We start from the raw sequence: 19,652 nt of genomic DNA, 5'->3' as shown, positions 1-19,652 counted from the left end.
CCATGGGGAAGGCAGCAAAAAGGCACTCTGTCTCCCCTGCCCCCCTTCTCTGCATTCTCCCTTCACTCCCTGTCCACTCCCTGTCCACCAGGTTGCCCAAAATTGTTCTTTCCACTCAGGGTTGGCCCCTGCAAGGCTGCCCTCACTATCTCTTGCTCCGAAAAGGTCCTGTCCCCCACGTCAATGGACTATCCCCCTCCGTGGTAGTCTGGGCTGCTGGATTTGATGTGACCAAAGTGGTTCACATGAGGGCCTGCGTGATAGATGGAGGGCAGAGTGGAGGTGGGGAACTTGTATTCGCCAAGAAGTTATTATGCTATTATTTTTAAGACAGATGATTCCTCTGGGGGTAGATTATGTGGAGAAGCCTTTGTGGTGTGCAGTTTTTTTACTGCAGGGGTCAAAAATGCAAATGGCTACAGCCCAGGGCAGGGCAGGGAGCCTTCCTGGGTGAAGCCGGCAGAGTGAACAAATAGGGTGGGTGCGGATTAATGACCCACATTCAACAACCACTGAGGCCTGGGCACGTCCCCCACAAGCACCCTCACCGCCTCCTCCACCCCCTTAGTAGGACCACCGAGGAAACTGGGCCAAACCTGCGCTGTTTATGGCCAAGGCCTGCGCGGGATCCAGGCCCACCTCCTCCACCAACGGCCCAGAGCCCCTCAGGGTTGAGAGGGACAGGGGAATCTTCTTGGACTTAGAATGCTGGGTCAGATCCACCCGGTACTGATCACACGTGTCTCCCTATTACTCTTTCTCACGTTTTTACAGACTGTTCCAGAATCAACGTTCTTTTTGTTGGTTCAAAAAAAAAAAAGTGACTTTACATCTCTCCAGAGACACATAAAAGAGGAATGACATTGTGGAGATTTATCATGATAAGAAATCCAAATTCAGGGGCGCCTGGGTGGCACAGCGGTTAAGCGTCTGCCTTCGGCTCAGGGCGTGATCCCGGCGTTATGGGATCGAGCCCCACATCGGGCTCCTCTGCTGTGAGCCTGCTTCTTCCTCTCCCACTCCCCCTGCTTGTGTTCCCTCTCTCGCTGGCTGTCTCTATCTCTGTCAAATAAATAAATAAATAAAATCTTAAAAAAAAAAAAAGAAAGAAAGAAAAAGAAATCCAAATTCAAATACCTCCAAACAAAATTTCAGCCCAATATCCGTTTATACTGCGTTTCTTTGTCTAATTTGTAAAAATACAAACATGTCAACAGCCTAGTGTTTGTGACACTACACCAGATTTACCCAGAATACTTAAACATCCCCATTGCTTAACAGTTCGATAATTCTTGCTAAATAGATGGCACTGGCTGAATCAAGAATAATGGATTTTTTCTGGTCCAGAAAGAGTTGATTCCTAGTGAAGAAGATTCCATGCAAAACTAAAGGGAACCTGGAATTTTCAGAACGCACAGTAAAGGGGAACACACACTTTTGGCTTTCCCGTTAGCTGTGAACTTGTATTTGTGAAACAGTAAGGCTATTTCACGATCGTGCCATCGGTTCCAAATGAGTGTTCAGATGAGGTAACAGTAACCCAAAGAAAAAAATATCCTGACCTACTTGTAAACCTAAACACTTTAACATTGCAGATAAGTTTTCAAAAAAACCCACACAAGTTGAGAAGTCAAGGGTTAAGCCTAATGAATGCTGCTCTGTACCTTTTTGCGAACACAGGCAGGGGAAAAGAAAGGAAATAATTGTCACCTTTGCTTCCTTCATTTGCGAGAAAGTACAGGTACAAACCAGAAGGTAATCAAACCGTCTTTAATGATCTTAAATATTTTAATGTGTGAGGCATGGCCTGGGAAAAGCAAGAATCATATTAAATTAGGAAAAAAGTAAAGAATATAAAAATGCAGCTATCGTTCCTGGGTCAAGAGAAAGGATGAAAACCACAGCAACTTGAATACAAACCTAGCGGTTACCTCATTGATCCAGCCCCATGACAGTCCCCGAGTTATGATTAGAGTAGGTGGAGTACAGCAGAGTTAAACGACTCCTGAATGTCCATGCCTTTTTCTGATACATTTATGCATTAAACGGATCTTCAGTTTTTTCAGACAAGTTCTGACTTTATCTACTCTGAATTTTGATTAATCAGTTAAACTACCTAAACAATATAACTACATTTAACTTTTATATCCTTATAAAACTTTGCATGTAAGTGCAGTCCCTAATCAGGAAAGACCCAGATTATTTTTAAGGTGGGTGATAGAAGGGGCACTGCCAAATCTAGATACTGGAATGATCTCACATCCTGGAGAACAGAAACCCATTGGGTCAGTGGAGATCCTATGGGTTTTCTCCTTGACCTCTTGCCCAGGTAGCCTGAAATCCAAACAGAGCCGTGCTGTAGCTGACGTCCTCCCTGGGAGGACTTACTCAAGTGTGAGCTCCTTGCCTGGTGCTAACGACATCCACACGGGCGGCCCCAGGCCCTGCGCTCTCTGCTTGTTTTCTGTTTCTGCAGCGCCGTTCCTTAGGGCAGCCCCTCCAATGACAAGTCTCAGGGCACGTTCTCCATCCAGTTCGAAGGAGGTTTGGCTGGAGAAATGTCAAATTGATAGCACGTGTTAAAAATCCCCACCAAGCCACCAACATCAAGACTTTTCCCATCACAGCGACAAGGCTACCCAACAGGGGACAGCGAGTGCAGGAAAGGTTTCAAAAAAGAGGGAGACCACTTTGTGAGGGGTGATACCAGAGTGGGCAGAGTTGACATGTGTTGAATGATGCCTGAGTCAGGCCCTGGGCTAAGTATTTCACTTCTATTCTATTTGTTTAGTCCTCAGAAGACACAAAAGGGAAGTACTAATAACATTCTCACGTTACCGATGAGAAAACGCACGCACCAAGAAATGAGGTGACTTGTTCCAGTAAATAGTGGGAAATGGTAGGGTTTACACAGCATCCGACCAGCAGACCCAAACTGCTTCACATTTCACTTAAAATGTGGGCCAAAGAAATCATTTGGTTATTTTTTTTTTTTTGATTGGTGCAGAACTTGAAGACTTTAGAATTCTCTGAACCCCAGATCTGAACTAGAGGTTAAAGCAACCATTGACCTTCCTTGTTTTGTAGGATTTGTGTGAGGTCTAATAGTTTGGTCATCCATTTCAATTTCAAAATTATAAACCTCATTAAGTTCTGGGGAGGGTGGACATTCAAAACTCAATATGGCATCAGTTATTCTGCTGTCAGATTCTTTCTTAATTGGCCATTGGGCTTATGATAAAACCAGAGAACGAATGGTAGCCACCGGCTCTCCAGAACGTATTACTGAGTGGGGGTCAGGGTCGGGGCTAAATATTTTACGTACGCTATTTAATTTAATTCTCAATAATAGTTTGGCTATAATTATCCCCGTTTTGCAGATGAAAAAGAGAGATTCAGAGATTGAGCAATTTAGTCTAACTTCACAAGCAGCTTTGATGTGGCGGACCAAGCTGAAAACGCAGGTATGCCTGACTGCAAACACCACGATCCTTAATTACCTCTTTGTTACGTCTGTTAAATTCAAATAAACCAACAGGTAAATAAAAGGTATGAAGAAGAGGAAAACATTTTTAAATGGAATCATTTTTATTGTCATAAATGAGCATTTTTAAACCGAATCATACTAACTGTCCTAATGATACTAACGCCTCCTTCGAGAAGGCCCTTCTGCGAGGGTGGGATTCGGTATTTTGTGGCTAGGGCTAAAACCTGGTTCGGGTGGGTTATCGGGTCTCGCTCCTAAGGATCTTAGAGATCTGAGGATGGCCTAAGGGTGCTTGTGCCCTTGTGAAAACCAAAGCACCCAGAATCGTAGCGCCGGCCGCACATTTCTATCCGTGACACCTAACATTCATTCGGAGGCGAGGCGTTCGCAGTCCGACGCGAACACTGCGGGGCCTGTGGCCTTGCAGCTACCTGAGATTTGACAGTATCTTCGTGTGTTCACCTGGAGACGTTGGTGGTTAACTGTTGGCCAAACAATCTAATTATGATGCAAGTGGGCTTCCAGGCCTCAACAAGTTGTCTTTCACAGTGGGTGCCCTGAGGAGAAAGGAGGGGTTCTTGGTATGGCCTCATTGTTTGAGCCTGCTGTGCAGGTGCCCGGCTGCGAAACAATGGACTCCATTGATGGCAGTGCCTGGCCGTGCACATGCCAAAGCGGTATGCCAACGCATATTGCTCTGGGCAGGTGTGGAAGGCAACGGTGAGGCATAACCAGGTGGGGGTTCAGGATCAAAAATGGCCTCCTCCTCCCGACTCAATTCATCGTGGCCACGCTAGAGAGCCAAATACCTTCAGTCTTGCAACAGGCCAGTCTGTGAGTGTGGACAGACACTTCAGTTCTAAAGCTCTGAGATTATGGAACGGACGTCTATTTTCAGCATCTCCCCCAAGTAGAGAACTCTAAGTCTTGAATGTGGAAAATTACCTGCCCTCTACGTTTAAAGAAGGTATGTCTGGAGAACTGTCTTTCCTGTAAAAGAGGGAAAAGAATCACAGAAACTTTCTTGGATTAGTTTAAATTGTTTTGTTTACTGGAAGAAATAAATAGAGATGAGAGAGTCAAATATATCCTGGAGTTTTTTTAAAATTAAAAGTTAAAATCATGTTGTAAAAAAAATCATTACTGTGATTTAAGCGAGAAAGTCCTAGGTGCCTAATCTCGCAGGGCTAATCTTTGTCTTCAGGCCCAATTCTTCCAAGCCCAAAGCTTCTAAGCAGAGACACAGAGACAGGGCAATACATATGGGAAACGGGCAGGAAGGAGCCTAAGCACGCAGCCCAGCCTCTCTCTGAAGCACTTTCGAGAGAGAAATCATTCATTTATTCATCCACCCACTTATGAAACATTTATTAATCTCATAGGATTAGTTATGTTTAATGAATGACATTACAGAAGCTTTCCATCTTTGGACATGAGTTTTTCAGGCTTCCTGGTTTCCAGGTAGTGGAAGATAATTCCCCTTGAAGCTGAGGCCAAGGTGACCACTTTCACTTTCTCAAACAACTTTATTGGCAGAGACCATGTGCCAGCCCGGTGATTTGCTCGGGGGACAGAAGAGGAAGCAAAACTGGCTTCCTCCTTCCATGGGTCTTCCTCCTTCCTTGTCGCAGGGCTCCTTGTGTCTTTTCAGCATTTCCTGGCCAACTAGTATCTGAAAGCAGCTTCAGTTCATTGAAATAAACAAGGTCAGGTCTGACAGGTGCCCGGCAGAGAGCCAAACTTCCCGAGTGAATTACTAAAATCCTCAGGGCCTCACTCTCCTCATCTGTAAAATGGGAACAATGAGACCAACCCTAAATGGTTGTGGTGGGGGGTTAAATGAGATCCTGCTTGATGGGTGATGACCCATCACAGTGCATAGTAGGTACAGAATTGACCAGAAAGAGTGCCAGTCATTCCTGTTATCAGTTTCGATGATCTTGTGTCTTTCTATAGCTGAATTTATGGACAGCCCTGTGGACTGACACCATACTCAGTGCCCCCAAGAACGTGTCATGTGGAGTTTCAAAGTCCACAAGAAGTGAACTTTGGTTTCCTAAAACTCTCAGTCTTGTCTCATTAGCACCCATGCTAGCTTCTTCTCCTCCAGTGAGCCTTCCTTAGGCATTTTTCATGTTCCAGTATGTTATTTTTCTCCCTTTTTGCCCAACAGGAGTAGGGCACAGGTGGGTGTCATCAAGGGGGTTTCTCCTGCCCCTATTCTCAAGATCACCCTCATTCTAAGTCCCTGTTGAGGAACAGGCTTGTCATTACCTTGAAAAAGATTTGAAAACCAACCCCAGGGTTTGGCTCACAAGCATGGACGTGTGGGCAGCAGCCAGGCTGAGAAACAGAGCCGGATGTCAGGTTTCCCGGGAAAATGTGCCTGGCTCTGTTTGTATTGGCTTCCAGAGAACCCTTCTGACCTGACGTTGTGCTAACTGGGTATTGTGGGAAAGTCGGTCTGACCACTGGCTTCCTGCAGTTGGCTTCTGACGATGCTGAAGGAGGAGCCTGCGAATCGTGTGCAGATCTGGTCTCCAGGGAGGGTCTTTGTCAGCATGAGCACCAGCCTCCCCTTGCCTGGAGAAGAGGAGGAGAACAGGGAGGGACCTGACCCAATCTCAGGAAAAAACACTGCATGCTCAAACCAAAAGTTAGGCTTTTCGCTTTTGGGCTTAACTTGAACCTCAGGAGCCGGCCCTCCCCTTAGCTGCCCTGGGACGAAGGCCTTCTCTCCAGCCAGGGTCACAAAGTGTGGAACTTAGGCCAGCGCAGAGCAAAACTTAACTTCTGTTTCTTTTTTTTTTTTTTTTCCTCTTACTTAAAACACCTCTGGCCACCAAACACACTCCCTTACTCCTCCCGACCCAGTTCTCCTCATCAACATTCTGATTGGGTTTCTGATGTCGTTACTATGAAACCAGAAGTCAGTTCACTGCCTTTTACTTCTGGGCCTTCCCTATGATTTGGTAAAATCTGATAAGAGTTCAATGAGTTTTGCTTGGCAGGAGCAAAAGAAGGAGCATGTCCTAAGGGGGAGAAAACAAAGTAAAGTTTCTACATGTTACCTTGGCCTTACCTGACCTCTTGGGACACCCCAACCCTTCTTCCCACTCTACTTCCCTCTTCGATGGCTGGTTCTGTGCAGTTTCTGGTTCTCACAAGGGTCCCAGCTGACGCCGCCCTCTGCCCGGCTCCTATTCCTTCCTCCTTGTCACCGTCAGTAATAGGGGGGTTATGGGACTTGTACACACTAACGGTGGGAATGGTGGACTAGTCACTGTTCTCCCTGCCCTTTCTCTCCACTTCCCCAGAGCTGTTTCCTCTTGGATTGGACTTCATTTAATTTCACCACAGGGGAAAGAAACACTGTACGGGGCAAGATTTAGAGACCAAAAGTATGGTCTAGAAAAACATGGCTTCAGAGCCAGACAGAGTTGGGTCCCAGCCATGCGCGTGGAGTCAAGTTGCGTAATCCTTTTGAGCTTTGATATCCCCATCTACAGAGTGAAGGTAATATCTATTTCAGAAATGATGTAAAGCTTCTAGCTTGGTACTACACGAAAGATACTTTATATATCATCAATGTGAACATTATTGTTGGGCTGCTCTATCTTGACCTCAGACCAGTCCTAGAGAGAGATGAACGTTAGGAGGCCTACAATGGTGGGAGCCCCCGCCGCCTTCATCCACTTGCTCACTAGTGTTGTGGCCTTAGGCCACCCCTGGGGAAATAGTGAAGCCAAAAAAGGATGAGGAAGAAACAAGGATAGGTGAAGATGCTGTTCTGTTTGGGGTCAATACCAACATGTATCGCCTGTGGTCACCTGTGGCCACAAGGGTTTCATTCTGGTGAGGAGACAAGAGGCTCAGTGGACCAAGCCTCTTTGGTAATGGGCAGAATTAGCTGCTCTCTGCTGAGGCTGGGGACTCCATCTCGGGGGGTTTCCTGAGTTCCCCAACGACCCCAGCTTCCACAGGTCACCATGTTCTTTCTATGCCAGCGGTTCTCTACACATTCGAGCCTCATGGGGGAATGCACCTGGCCAGCTTGAAGCATTCCTCAGGTGAGCCTACTGTGCGACCAGTTGAGAGTCCTTGTTGGAGACCCAGCCCATTACCATTCACCACAGACAGATCCCAAATGGTCATGGAAGCTCGATGATAATTAAACCTGATGTTTCATCTGAGTCATGCAACAAATCAAGCATTTTTTTTATTTAAAATTTTACATATTCTTTATTCCAACAAACATTGTCTAGTGTGGTCTGGTCATCTCACTCAAGCAATATATTCCTGGCCTTCTAATTCAAAAGAAGGAGAAGGGGGCACCTGGGTGGCTCAGTTGGTTAAACATACGACTCTTGGTTTTGGCTCAGGTCATGATCTCAGGGTCCTGGGATCGAGCCCCACATCAGGCTCCCCACTAAGTGGGGAGCCTGCTTCTCCCTCTCCCCCTCCTCCCCCCTTGTGCTCTCTCTCTCTCTCTCTCAAATAAATAGATAAATGAAATCTTTTAAAAAATAAAAGAAGGAGAAGGATGAGGAGGAAAACGAGGGGAAGGCGGAGGAGGGGGTGGAAGAAGAGGAGGTGGAGGGAAGAAGGCTTCCTTACTTAGGTTCCTTTCTGGAGCAGCATGAGAGAATAATTTAGGGGATAGTAAAAATAATCTTTTCAGGACAAGTAGAAGAAACCTTCCGGGTGATTTTTCCATTTCTTTGAACTGGTCAACTAGCTCAAACAGAAAGCCTCACACGAGATGATAGACATTTTGTCTCCCGTGAGGCCTTTGTCATCTAAGGTGCTCTTTTTGAAATTCCACACATGTGTGAAAGCCTGCGCACTAATGGTTGACCAAGTTTCCAGTCTCATTGCAAAGATGTAGCTGTGACATCCTCATATTTTCAGAAAACCGTATTTTACTCTCAAGAGCTACTGTGAAACTCTGCTTCGGCACAATAAGTATCAAGGAAAACTGAGGTTGATGACACCTGCTATTTGACCTGGAAGAATTATCTGGAAGGATTGGGCCACCCACCACCGTCAAATATTGAGATTCTATCACATGGGAGAGTGGCATGGCTAGTTTTGTTAGGGTCAAATGACTACAACTAGGACTAAGGATTAGAAGTTACAAGGAGATGAGGCATTTCTAGCAAGTCTGAGGGAGACTGTTTGTCAGTGGAAGATGGAACGAATGAGCAGCACACGAGAGCATCTCTTGGCCAATCAGTTCACCCCTGAGGGTTAGAATGGTGTGTGTTCAAAGGGGAGCAGCTGGATTGCTGGTTACACCCAAGACCCAGCAGCACTGCCCTGTGTGCTGAAACCAACATGGAAGGAGACAGGGAAAGAAATACATTCATTCCACGTCTGAAAGTACCTCCCACGGTCACGAGCATTTTAGAAGGAGCCTTCACTGTGAGACGGTTAAGCTATTCTATCTGCAGCAGGAGGGCTCAGGAGATTAAGGCTCCATGAGGTTAAGTCACTTTCTCCTCTTGGTTACCGACCGCCAGAAACAAGAGTTTAAATTGAGGTCTCCCCGACCTCACTTTGCTGTCTGTCCCGGTCTGAGGGTTTCTGTTCTGCTTGTTTTTAAAAAAATATTGGTGTTTGTCAGGACATGTGGGTGGCTCAGTCAGTTAAGTGTCTGCCTTCGGCTCAGGTCATGGTCCCAGTGTCCTGGGATTGAGTCCCACATCTGGCTCCTTGCTCAGTGGGGAGCCTGCTTCTCCCTCTGCCTGCCACTCCCCCTGCTTGTGCTCGCTCTCTGGCAAATAAATAAATAAAATATTTTTTAAAAATTAAAAAAAAATTAAGATACTGGTATTTGTTTCTTCACATAACAATTCTGTATCTTCAAAAACTCTTCAAGATGAAGTAAATTCTATATTCAGTAGGTATTTTGAGCACTGATATTGGTCTGGGTATCAGGTAGATTTTTCTGGAAAATCTTACTATTACTGGGGAAACTTGAGGGGTCCTGAGCTGAAATTCCTGTATTATCTGTCTCCTTTCTCTTCACTATGCGTAATGACCTCTGTTAGAGTTGGACCTTGTCTCAGCCTCTAGACGTTTAGGTGAGTTAATACATGGAAAGTGTTAGAAAAGCATCAACACACATGAGCACTCAATAAATATTGGTTATCAGAGATGATGGAGTGTACCAGGAATCCAGAAGTCTGTCCAAATTTCTTGCTCAGGTACGTTCCCATGTTAGATGTAATGAATCGGTGATTCAGGCATTCAAAAGCCAACCACGGGGCCTCCTGAAGGGTTCTTATGAACCAAGACCCTAAACCACAGAAATTGTATACTTTTAGAGGAAACTACTGGAAAAAGAGCGAGTAAGAAAATGAATGCAACTTTTTTGGGGTATGTAGAATTAATTCCCTTTTGTTTTAAGTAGAATTCTACTATTAGACTTTCACAAAATATTTTATATTGTGAAGGTCTAACAAACCCAGGAAAACATCTGAATCACATTATGCTAAAATCTGATTTTTTTAACTTGATTTCTATTGAATTCATCACTACAGTTCATCCCTGCATTCAGTCTTGACGGTCCATTAGGTATCAGGTACTGGTAAGACTCTGGAGACTCATAGACGAGTAAGTTACTGTACTTGGCTCATAGACACCCTCAAACAAAGTGAATAAACAACACTACAGGGTTATCAAACAGAGACCTAAGAAAAGTGCTGAGGGTGATAAATTCTCTTGGGCCAATTCAGTTTGGGCAATAAAGGGGTAAAGTAAAGACATCTGGCTTGAGGGAAGCTTTCAGAAGAGTTGGTATTTGAGTGGGGTTTGAACAGGTAATGTTTTGGGGCATTTGGGTGGCTCAGTTGGTTGGGCATCTGACTCTTGATTTTGGCTTGGGTCATGGTGTTGGAGTCGTGGGATGGAGCCTCCTGTGTGGCTCTGCCCTCAGGGCGGGGAGGCTGCGTGAGATTCCTCGGCTCCCTCTGCCCCTACCCCGGCCCTCTCTCGTCAATAAATAAATAAACCTTTCTTTGTTGTTGTTTTAAAGAACAGATAAGGTTTTGCCATGTTGGGCACAGGGGAAGGCCATTTTAGGTGACCATAGAAAGCGATGCAAAGCAGTGGAATGTATTGGGGTCCTGGGACACCAGTGTGAGTGTGTGCTGGGATGACTGAGTTATCTAGCCAGTTCTCCAGTTGATGCATGAGGTCCATGGGGACAGTGGGTGGGGAGATATCCTGCAAGTGTTAGGCTCCAATCAAGGTATATAAAGATATTTAATTGCTTTCTTAGGGCAGTTGTGACTATATACTGAAATTTGGACTTTATACCTCAGGAGATGGGGAAGCCATAATTAGAAAAATAAAGAAATCACTTGGCACAGTCAAACTATCAAAGCTTGACTGTCCCTGTGATAGCGACTTCTCTCCACCTCTCCCCACACCTCCTGGGTCCCTTGTTTTCCAAATTAGAATCTTTACATTCTTTGTAGGAATCCATGAACTACTTTCAATATTTCAATAAGCTCAAGAAAATTAAGCCTTGCCTATAAGATTAAAACCAACCTACTCATCAAGACAGCGGGACTCTTCTTTTTCTTACGAATCCTCAGTAAGGACCATTGGCCATCAACTTTGGGAAGGTCTTCCTTTCAGAGAGCCTACATAGCACGGGAGTTATAGATATGAGTTTCGGAGGCAGACAGCCTCAAATTCGAGCATTGGCTTTGTTGCTTATAAGCTGTGTCATGTTGGCCAACTGATTTAACCTCCTTAAGCATCACTTTCTTTGGTTAACTAAAAGGACTTCTTGTATGTCTATATGTACGTACAGAGTGTGTCCTGCCTACAGAAATTAGGAATGCAGCCAGGTAAATCACAATCGTTTACGCGTCCATCAGCATCATTGGTCCCCACTGGTAAGGAAGGTGCAGGACAAGATTGCTGCTATTTGGGGTGTTTAACGAGGGTCTCTGAGGTTGGCTGCTTCTAGCACTTACTGGCCACGTTCTTGGCACTCCAGCTTGCCACTGTGTCTGCTGATGGCTTTGACTGAGTGACTCTAAGATCCCAGTTGATCTCCTTTTTTTGCCCAGTGCCTTGCTGAGTGGATTTCCTGAGCCTGGCTGCATGCCTCTGTCTTGCAAAAGCCAGAGGGAAATATTCTCAGTGCCATTCCCCATCCAGCTCATTAGTCAACTTCAGGACTTCAAAGGACATGCTCTGTTTAAGTTTGCTGTTTTCTATACCTGACACATATATAAATGTGTTCAATGCACACTTCCTATGCTTTGGCATAGCTCTGGGGGGAGCCTAATGGGGACCCAGTGCTTTCATGCTCTTTAGTCCATATTGCTTAAGAGAACTGATACAAAGGCTAAGCAAAGAGGCGGTAGGTAGGGGTGACATTTAATGTTACAATCATATGGCAAGTCTGAAAATGATCTCAGTTAATGACCCTAAATGGCCTTTTCATATACAATGTGCCCCTCTTGAGAATGGTTTAAAATGTAACATTCTAGAATCGTTGACAACTCATATCTAACACTGTTCATTGTGCAGTGCTGGGCAAACACAACGTGATTATCTCTGGATAACAGCCCATGTACTTTACTGTTCATATATGCTTTCCAAAACTTTCAGATCTGGAAACATAAAAAAGTCAGGAAATCTCACCTGAACATGCTTTCGTGGGCAGACTTCTGGCAGATAATGCTTCCTGTTATATAGGAAATACTCTTAACTTAGCTTCATTTATTGTACTTTGGCTTTCCTACTGTCTTAGTTATGAATTCTGTTTGGTTGTTAGTAAAAGAAATGAAAAAGTAAAATGCAGAAGTGACTTGAAGATATTAGGAGTTTGTTTTTCTCTCCTATAAAATATATTTGGAGATGGGTACTTAGCTTGGTATCAAAGTCTTAGGGTCCCTCTGGCTTTGTGCTCCACCATCTGTTGGGTGTAATGGTTGACCTCATGCTCTCAAGATGACTGCTGGTATGCCAGCCATCGTGTCCATGTTCAGACTGAGAAAACTAGATACATAAAGGGCAATATATGTGTGGGAAGTCTTGTTTTAAGAGATTTTCTGAAGTTCCTCTTTGCCATTTGTACTCACTTCTATCAATCTTAATGCTTTCACATGATATACTTTAGTTGTAAGGGAAGTTGCTTACATATTTGAATGGGTCCATTTCCTTCCTTAATAAAAATAATGTTTGTTCATAAGGAGAGAATGGCTACTTGGTAGGCAAGTAGCAGTCTCTGACACATCAACCATCTTAGCTAGAATTTTCACTGATTCCTTGGTTAAAAAGTCATAAGGGGGAAACGGAAAAGTTAATTAATCTTCTAATTGTAAGCAGATTTAAAGTATTTTGTAATAATAAAGAGCTGATTAACCATACCTCAATCTACAACAATACATTGGAGAAGACGCGTATTGGCCTTTCTTTGGTTTCCACCCTCCCCTGAGCCCTTGTAATCCTGAGCCCATGGGGTCTCATTGGATTCATTTATTCTCTTACAGTTTTTCAGTAGAAGTCTGATCATGTTTTCATCTTCTTATAAGGAAGAAAGACATTTGGATGGGAAGATATTATGCAAGCACTAGGCTCCAAGTACAACGTCTAAATTCGTTCTATTGTTTGCCGATACTGATTGTAGTAAGTTCAGTGGTGGAAAAGAAACTGATACGACGACCTGGAGGAAAAGAGCGCAACGTTGTGAAGCAGTGCTTTTCAATGATCTTTAATAATAGAATTGTTTCTTCAAATGAAATTATCCTGAAGACATTTTGCTATATATCAGCATTTATCATGATGGGTTCTGCAGAGGGAAGCCACAGCTAGTGAAAACTCACCATCTCAGAACATCTATTACCTGCAAAGCACCATGATAGTTGCTCTTCCTTAGTTTATTTCATTTCAATTACACAACACTCATTGGGGGAGAGATTCTTTCCTCCCTTATCCAGGAACCTAAATCAAGTGTGTCCTTGATTTGAACTTGTATCTTCTCTCATTAATGTTTGCATTGGTAGAGTCGCACTTGGGACTAGGTACTATATTAAAAACCCAGAACTGCAAACCAGATAGGGCCTCGGATCTGCCCTAAAGAGCTGCAGGGACTGACTGCCAAGTCCCAGGTTCTTTTCTCAACCCTAGTAGTTCTCAGTCTTTGTTATGTGTTACAATTAATCTCAGAGAAGGAGGCTGTTGATTGAAACGCAAATGCCATGGCTCCCTTCCGGATCCTGAGATCTTCATTTGGCAGACCTAGGCTGGATTCCAGACATCCGCGTGTTTAACTCCCCACACAGCGCCACCACTCTGTGGCGCTGAATACTAAGGGGCCACATTTACACTCACTGGAGTTACTGATGTGCAAGTCTGCCTTCCTAACCAGACGATGGGCTCTGGTTGAGTGGAACCGGCCCTCTTTTGTGGCCGTATATTTGGTGTAGGTTGGGGGTTCAAAACTATTTGCAGATTAAAATGGAAAAAGCAAGTAGCACTCGTGTTGAGTTGAAGCAAGGAATTCACTCACACCGTTGAAAAACTGAGTTTGTAACGGCACACACAAGAAGAGAAAGTTCTGTTCCAAGAGAAATTCTTGTGAGCATTTCAGGATTCAGATGAGATGGCCAACAAGCAGCCTCTATCTTGTCCCACTGCCCTTCACTCCTCTTACGCTCATTTATTTTCATTCAAGCACTTAACACCTGCTTGACCTGCCCTGCTCACCCCCTTACTACCCCTCGCATAAGCTACCCGAGAATGAGGATCGGGGTCTCCTGTTGGCTCCTGTGCTCCCAGCGCATACAACAGTCCTTGGCACAGAATGAAGGGAATGAGAAAAGAATTATGTGACGGCCTGAGTCACAGCAGGAAAGAGTGAGATTGGAGGGGATACAGGCTAGTCTTGAGTATTGCAGGGCTCAGGAGGCAAAATGCTAAGTTACTCCAACACTTAATTAGCTATTTTTATTAAGTGTCCAAGCCTCCTTCAGTTAATGGGTGTTTTGCTCCTTTTATCTCAAGAAAGATGGCAGAAGTTTGTGTCTTTTGGCTTTGATCACATTATTTCTGGGTTTTGTTACTTAATAAGGCAGAAGTTTAAATTAACATCATTCTCCGTTGCCTGTTTTGGGGTTAGCTGTACAGTATGGAGTGGTTTTGGCAATTTTTCAATGGAGGAAAGAAAAGGAAACCTCTGTTTGGGAACCGTGAGGAGGAAGGAGGGAAAGCCATTTACCTGAGCCCCTGGGGCTCCATCTGCTTCCCAGAAAAGCTTTGCCATGAAATCGAGTCACCTGACCCTTGTGGGGGCTACAGTTTGGGGGCAGATACAAAGAGGATGGGGCCAAATGCAGCCTGCGGTCATCACAGGGACAAGGAGGAAGGGCTAGAAGGTGAATTTGCAGTCACTGCTGTGTGCAGGACCCTCTCGTATTTTCCAATGTGGTCAGACAGGCTGGCAGACTGAGCAAAAGCCACCTCCACGAGTCCTCCTTCAAATGTGACCTTGCCTGGGCTCTGATTCGCGGTCCATGTGGACAGGATGGGCAGTTACTTATTTTTTTCCCATCCATTCACTCACTGTAAGGATGGCTCGATGGTTTTCAGAGCCCGGTAACTCTTCCTCGCTGCATATTTGGGTCACTTCAGCCAAACATTTGTTGCTGTATTAATTGGCCTCAAAGAAAACGTTGCCTTCACTCAAACTGTTGGAATACCTCTTGTTGAATCATAGGCTTGACTCAAGTGTTATTAATTCAAGAATCAAAATGCCTTTTGTCCATATCAGATAAACGTCACCATTGCGACTGCATATAACCAGATCTACAACACCCGGTAGAAGCCCACAGACAAAGGAGGAACCGTTGGCCCCCCCGGAAGCCCCGGTGCTGCGGTAAATGTTACCTGTTAGCCTGGTGTACTGCCATGTGACCCACGTACTGATGAATGGGCCCTGGGACCCACCGATCCCAGGAGGAGCCTTTATCGTTGGTGGGTTTTATCAAATTTGAACAGCCCGTGGAACATCTGGCTTTAATACTGATAGAAACTGTAGGGTTTTGGCCGTTCTCTGGCCTTGCATATTTTCCATCCTCTGTATCAGCGTCTGTTGTCAGTGATTTGATGAAGTTAAATTGACTGCATTTGATTCTTTGAGCGCAAGAAAAATCGCAGAATGCCTGCTCCCCTCTCTCACCATTTTGGAACATTCAGAATAAGTGTGCAGTGAGTTGGTTTGGGTCAGGAGCTGGAGAATTTAAGGAGGAAAGGGAAGACACAAAGAACCTTCCTGAGCCTCATCTCAGAGGAGCACCCCTTTTGCTCGCTCATCAAAGAGGGTAGAGTTAAGCTGCGTGGATGATGTCACTGAAACGGTACCAACCTGGTGTGACTGCAGCCAGGAAAAAAAAAGTCATAATGGCAAGAGAGAGGCCCATGACTGAAATGAGTTTGCAGGGTCTTTTGATGTCAGCCTTCCCCAGAGGACCTTGTCAATCTCCCCAACCCTCTGCCGGCCCTGTTGATGTTGTCTGGGACAACTGGCAATCACGGCGCAGAAAATGACAAGACCCAAGTGAGGATGGAGATTGAATTCACACCTCATCACATCCCATAAAGGGCAATTTTTCAAGGTCAGTGTTTAGGTGAATTAAAGGAGCAGCGTTTGTCAGAGGGCCCTCTGCTCACCCTCGGCAGGCCATGCATCCAGCTGCTGCCCTTTGTGCGCGGAGGGAGCTCAGGCGCACAAGCCCCCATGCTCTGATGAGCACATCCGAGCCCTTCCAAGCAAGCTGCTGGGTTGGGCGCATATTGTTTTTCTTGAAAGATGCCTCCATGACGTCTAAGAGGGGAAAATCGAAACAGTGATTGCAAATACGTGGGTGATGGGAAAATAGGTTCGGGGAAGACCAAATTATTTTCATCTGGGCATGGAGAGATTTTCATCTGTATTTTACTTAAATGTCAGTGTGGGACCTGTGCACCAAGTGTTCTCTCTGGACTACTGGCTGTTTTCTGATGGGGCAGGACTGACTGCCTTCTGGGAAGGAAATGTTAGTGCATTTCAGTCGTGGAAAGCTCTGCCGTGTTCAGGTACAGCTGGAGGTGGAGATCACCCAATACGACTGCTTCGTCTCCAAGATGAGCCCATGTGGGCCAGAGAAGTGGAGTGAGCTTCCCAATGTCAAGCAGAGAGTTGGAGGCTGAGGCAGGGCCCCGACCGCACTTTCCTAATTCCTAGCTCGGTGCTCTGCTGGTCTCCACAAGCAATCATTCATCAGGTACCTAGCACTTTCCTGGCACCATTCTGTGTCTTAGGGAGCAGGCAAGCCCCGATGAAGCATGGCAGACTGTAAAGTACAAGAGTCACCGCGATGCAGGGGCAATATTATTATTCCCATTTCGTGGATGATTAAAGTGAGGCACGGAGTGGAAGATAGGGGAGCTATGTGAGCAGCAGGGAGGGACGGCGGGCTCCCCTGGGGACCTGGGAAAGACTTACGGGAGAGGTGTTTAAGTTGCTTCTTAGAGAATGGCTAGGATTTGATGGGAAGAACTGAAAGGGAGCAGCATTTCATGTTAAGAAATAGCATGAGGAATATCATAGATTCTGGAAGCTCACATTACTAAAGATTTGGTTGTTTTTTTTTTTCCCCCAAGTGAAAAGCCTGAGTCGATATTCTTTCCAACTATTTCTACAAGATCGAACCCAAAGAAATTAAAATTTATTATCCTGAAAGTTTCTTCTTGTTCTATATATCGAACTTGATTTCTGTGCTTTGGAGAAGTGAACAAAACAAAACAAAACAAAACAAAAAAAACCCACTATAGTAAAATAGGTTTTGTTTCTACATTTATGAACAAACTAGGCAATTCCAATACAATACCACAAGAAAACAATAAAAAACAAGTGAGAAAATTAGGATGAGGAAAAGAAAGAATTAAAAAAATAGGTGAGATAACAGAAGAGTAAAACAATGGTTTTTAGGAAGTTTAATTCAAAAGTCCCAATAATTTTTGTTCAAATGAAGCCTTAGTTAGAAGAGCAACAGAGAAGGTTCACCTGGGTGGTTCAGTCAGTTAAACATCTGACTTCTGAGTTTAGCTCAGGTCATGATCTCAAGGTCGTGAGATCGGCCCTGCCTCCAGCTCCACGCTGGGCGTGGAGTCTGCTTGAGATTTTCTCTGTCCCTCTCCTTCTGCCCCACCCCCACACCCCCGCACTCTCTCTCTCTCTCAAAAAAAAAAAAAAAGCAACAGAGAAGAAAGGACTGGAACATCCTCCCTCAGCCTAATCCCTACCCAACACACACACACACACACACACACCCAAGCGCTCTAGTTCCCTGACCATGGTTAGTACTGCTGCCATGACTCATTTTCTACATTCTGGCACAAAAATAAATATCATGAAGAGTGAAAGAGTTCATTCCAAAAATAATTGAGTACTTTCTATGTGCTCTGTTCCATGATACAGTTAGGATATTCATTTTGTATCATCAGATGATGGCGAGTCTAGTTTGGCATTTCTTAAACTGCATTATCCTGCAGTCAAAAAGTTCTGGCAACACCCTGTTGTGGACTGAATGTGTCCCCCCAGAAATTCGTGTTGAAGTGCTAACCCCTGATGGGATGGTATAAGGAGGTATGTGGTTTGGGAAGTAATGGGGTTTCATGAGAGCTTGAGGATGGAGACCCCGCAGTGGTATTAGTGCCCTGAGAAGAAGAGAAGGGACACCAGGGCCCCTCTGTCCCTGCTGTGAGGACACAGCAAGAAGGCAGCCAGCCGCAAGCCAGGAAGAGAGCTCTCACCAAAATCCAATCATGCTGGAACCCTGATCGTGGACTTCAAGCCTCCAGAACTATGAGAAATGAATTTCTGTTGTTTAAGCCCCACCCTACCCTCTGGTGTCCTGCTATAGCAATGTGAGCTAAGATAACCCCCTTCAACTTTTCCTGTCTTTGAGCTCCATAATTCACAGAAAATGAAAGACTCCCAGCCTTAAAGAACCTGTGTAAGCTTTTTTAAAAAAAGATTTTATTTTTTAAATATTTTTTATTTGTGTATTTTAGAGATCGAGAGAGAAAGAGCAAGAGGGGAAGGAGGCGGGGAAGAGGGACGAGCAGACTTCCCACTCGCTGAGCATGGAGCTGGTCGCAGGGCTCAATGTCACGGCCCTAAGATCATGACCTGAGCCAAAATCAAGAGTCAGATGCTCAACTGACTGAGCTACCCAGGCGCCCCCTTAAGATTTTATTTTTAAGTCATCTCTGTGCCCAACGTGGGGCTCCAACTCACAGCCTTGAGATTAGAGTCGCACGCTCCATTGACTGAGCCAGGCAGGCGCCGCTGTTTAAGCTTTTTAACTCAGTATTTCCAAACTCATTCTAAAGAAAACTTTTTTTTTTTCTCCCCACAGACTAGCAGTTACCTCATGGGAAACCAGGATTCTGTAGAATCCACTGGATGGTTCCTTATCATTGGACACTTTGATAATCAAAAGAATGGAGCCTAGAACTAAGATCCAGAGCCTAGCTCTATGCCCAGCACGGCAGACGAACATTATTCTTAATGACCTTTAGTTCCTTGCCTCTCTGTCTCAATGTTCCCATCTGAAAACTGGAAACTCTCTCTGGTTCAGTACTTCATAGAGAAATTTAAGAAATAGCATGCCTCTTATCCATTCACGGAAGAGATGTGCTGTTCTATCCAGAGCTATCTTACTTTCTTATATTTGGTTCGGGGGAGTGGATATTTATACATAATCACTGTAATAATATTTTGATCCTCTTCAGGAAAAAAGGAAGTGGTTGAGTGTTGTTTTGTGTCTTTATAAAATATCTGGGTTATGATTCCTTGTATTTTTTTAATCGATAAACTAGAGGAAAGGGAAATGGAACTTTATTTACTTATTGAAATTCTTAATGAAGTTCTTAATGGCAGAAAGACCTCACGATGTTCCAAAATTTCATTTGGCACAGAGGCAAGTCAGTCAGACTCTTTTTTTAAACGTTAGATATTGGGTTGGACACCTCAGGAAAACAGACTTCCTTATGAGAGCTCAAAGGTGGAAAAACAGGGAGAAAAGGCACTCCCTGTGGAATTCTGATATAGGCATTTCCTATGAGAGCTGAGATTTGCAGAAAAAAATAGAAG

Source organism: Ailuropoda melanoleuca, chromosome 7, assembly GCF_002007445.2.
Source record: "Ailuropoda melanoleuca isolate Jingjing chromosome 7, ASM200744v2, whole genome shotgun sequence".
NCBI lineage: Eukaryota > Metazoa > Chordata > Mammalia > Carnivora > Ursidae > Ailuropoda > Ailuropoda melanoleuca.
The sequence above is the reverse complement of the archived record's forward strand: the minus strand, read 5'-3'. Positions refer to the sequence as shown.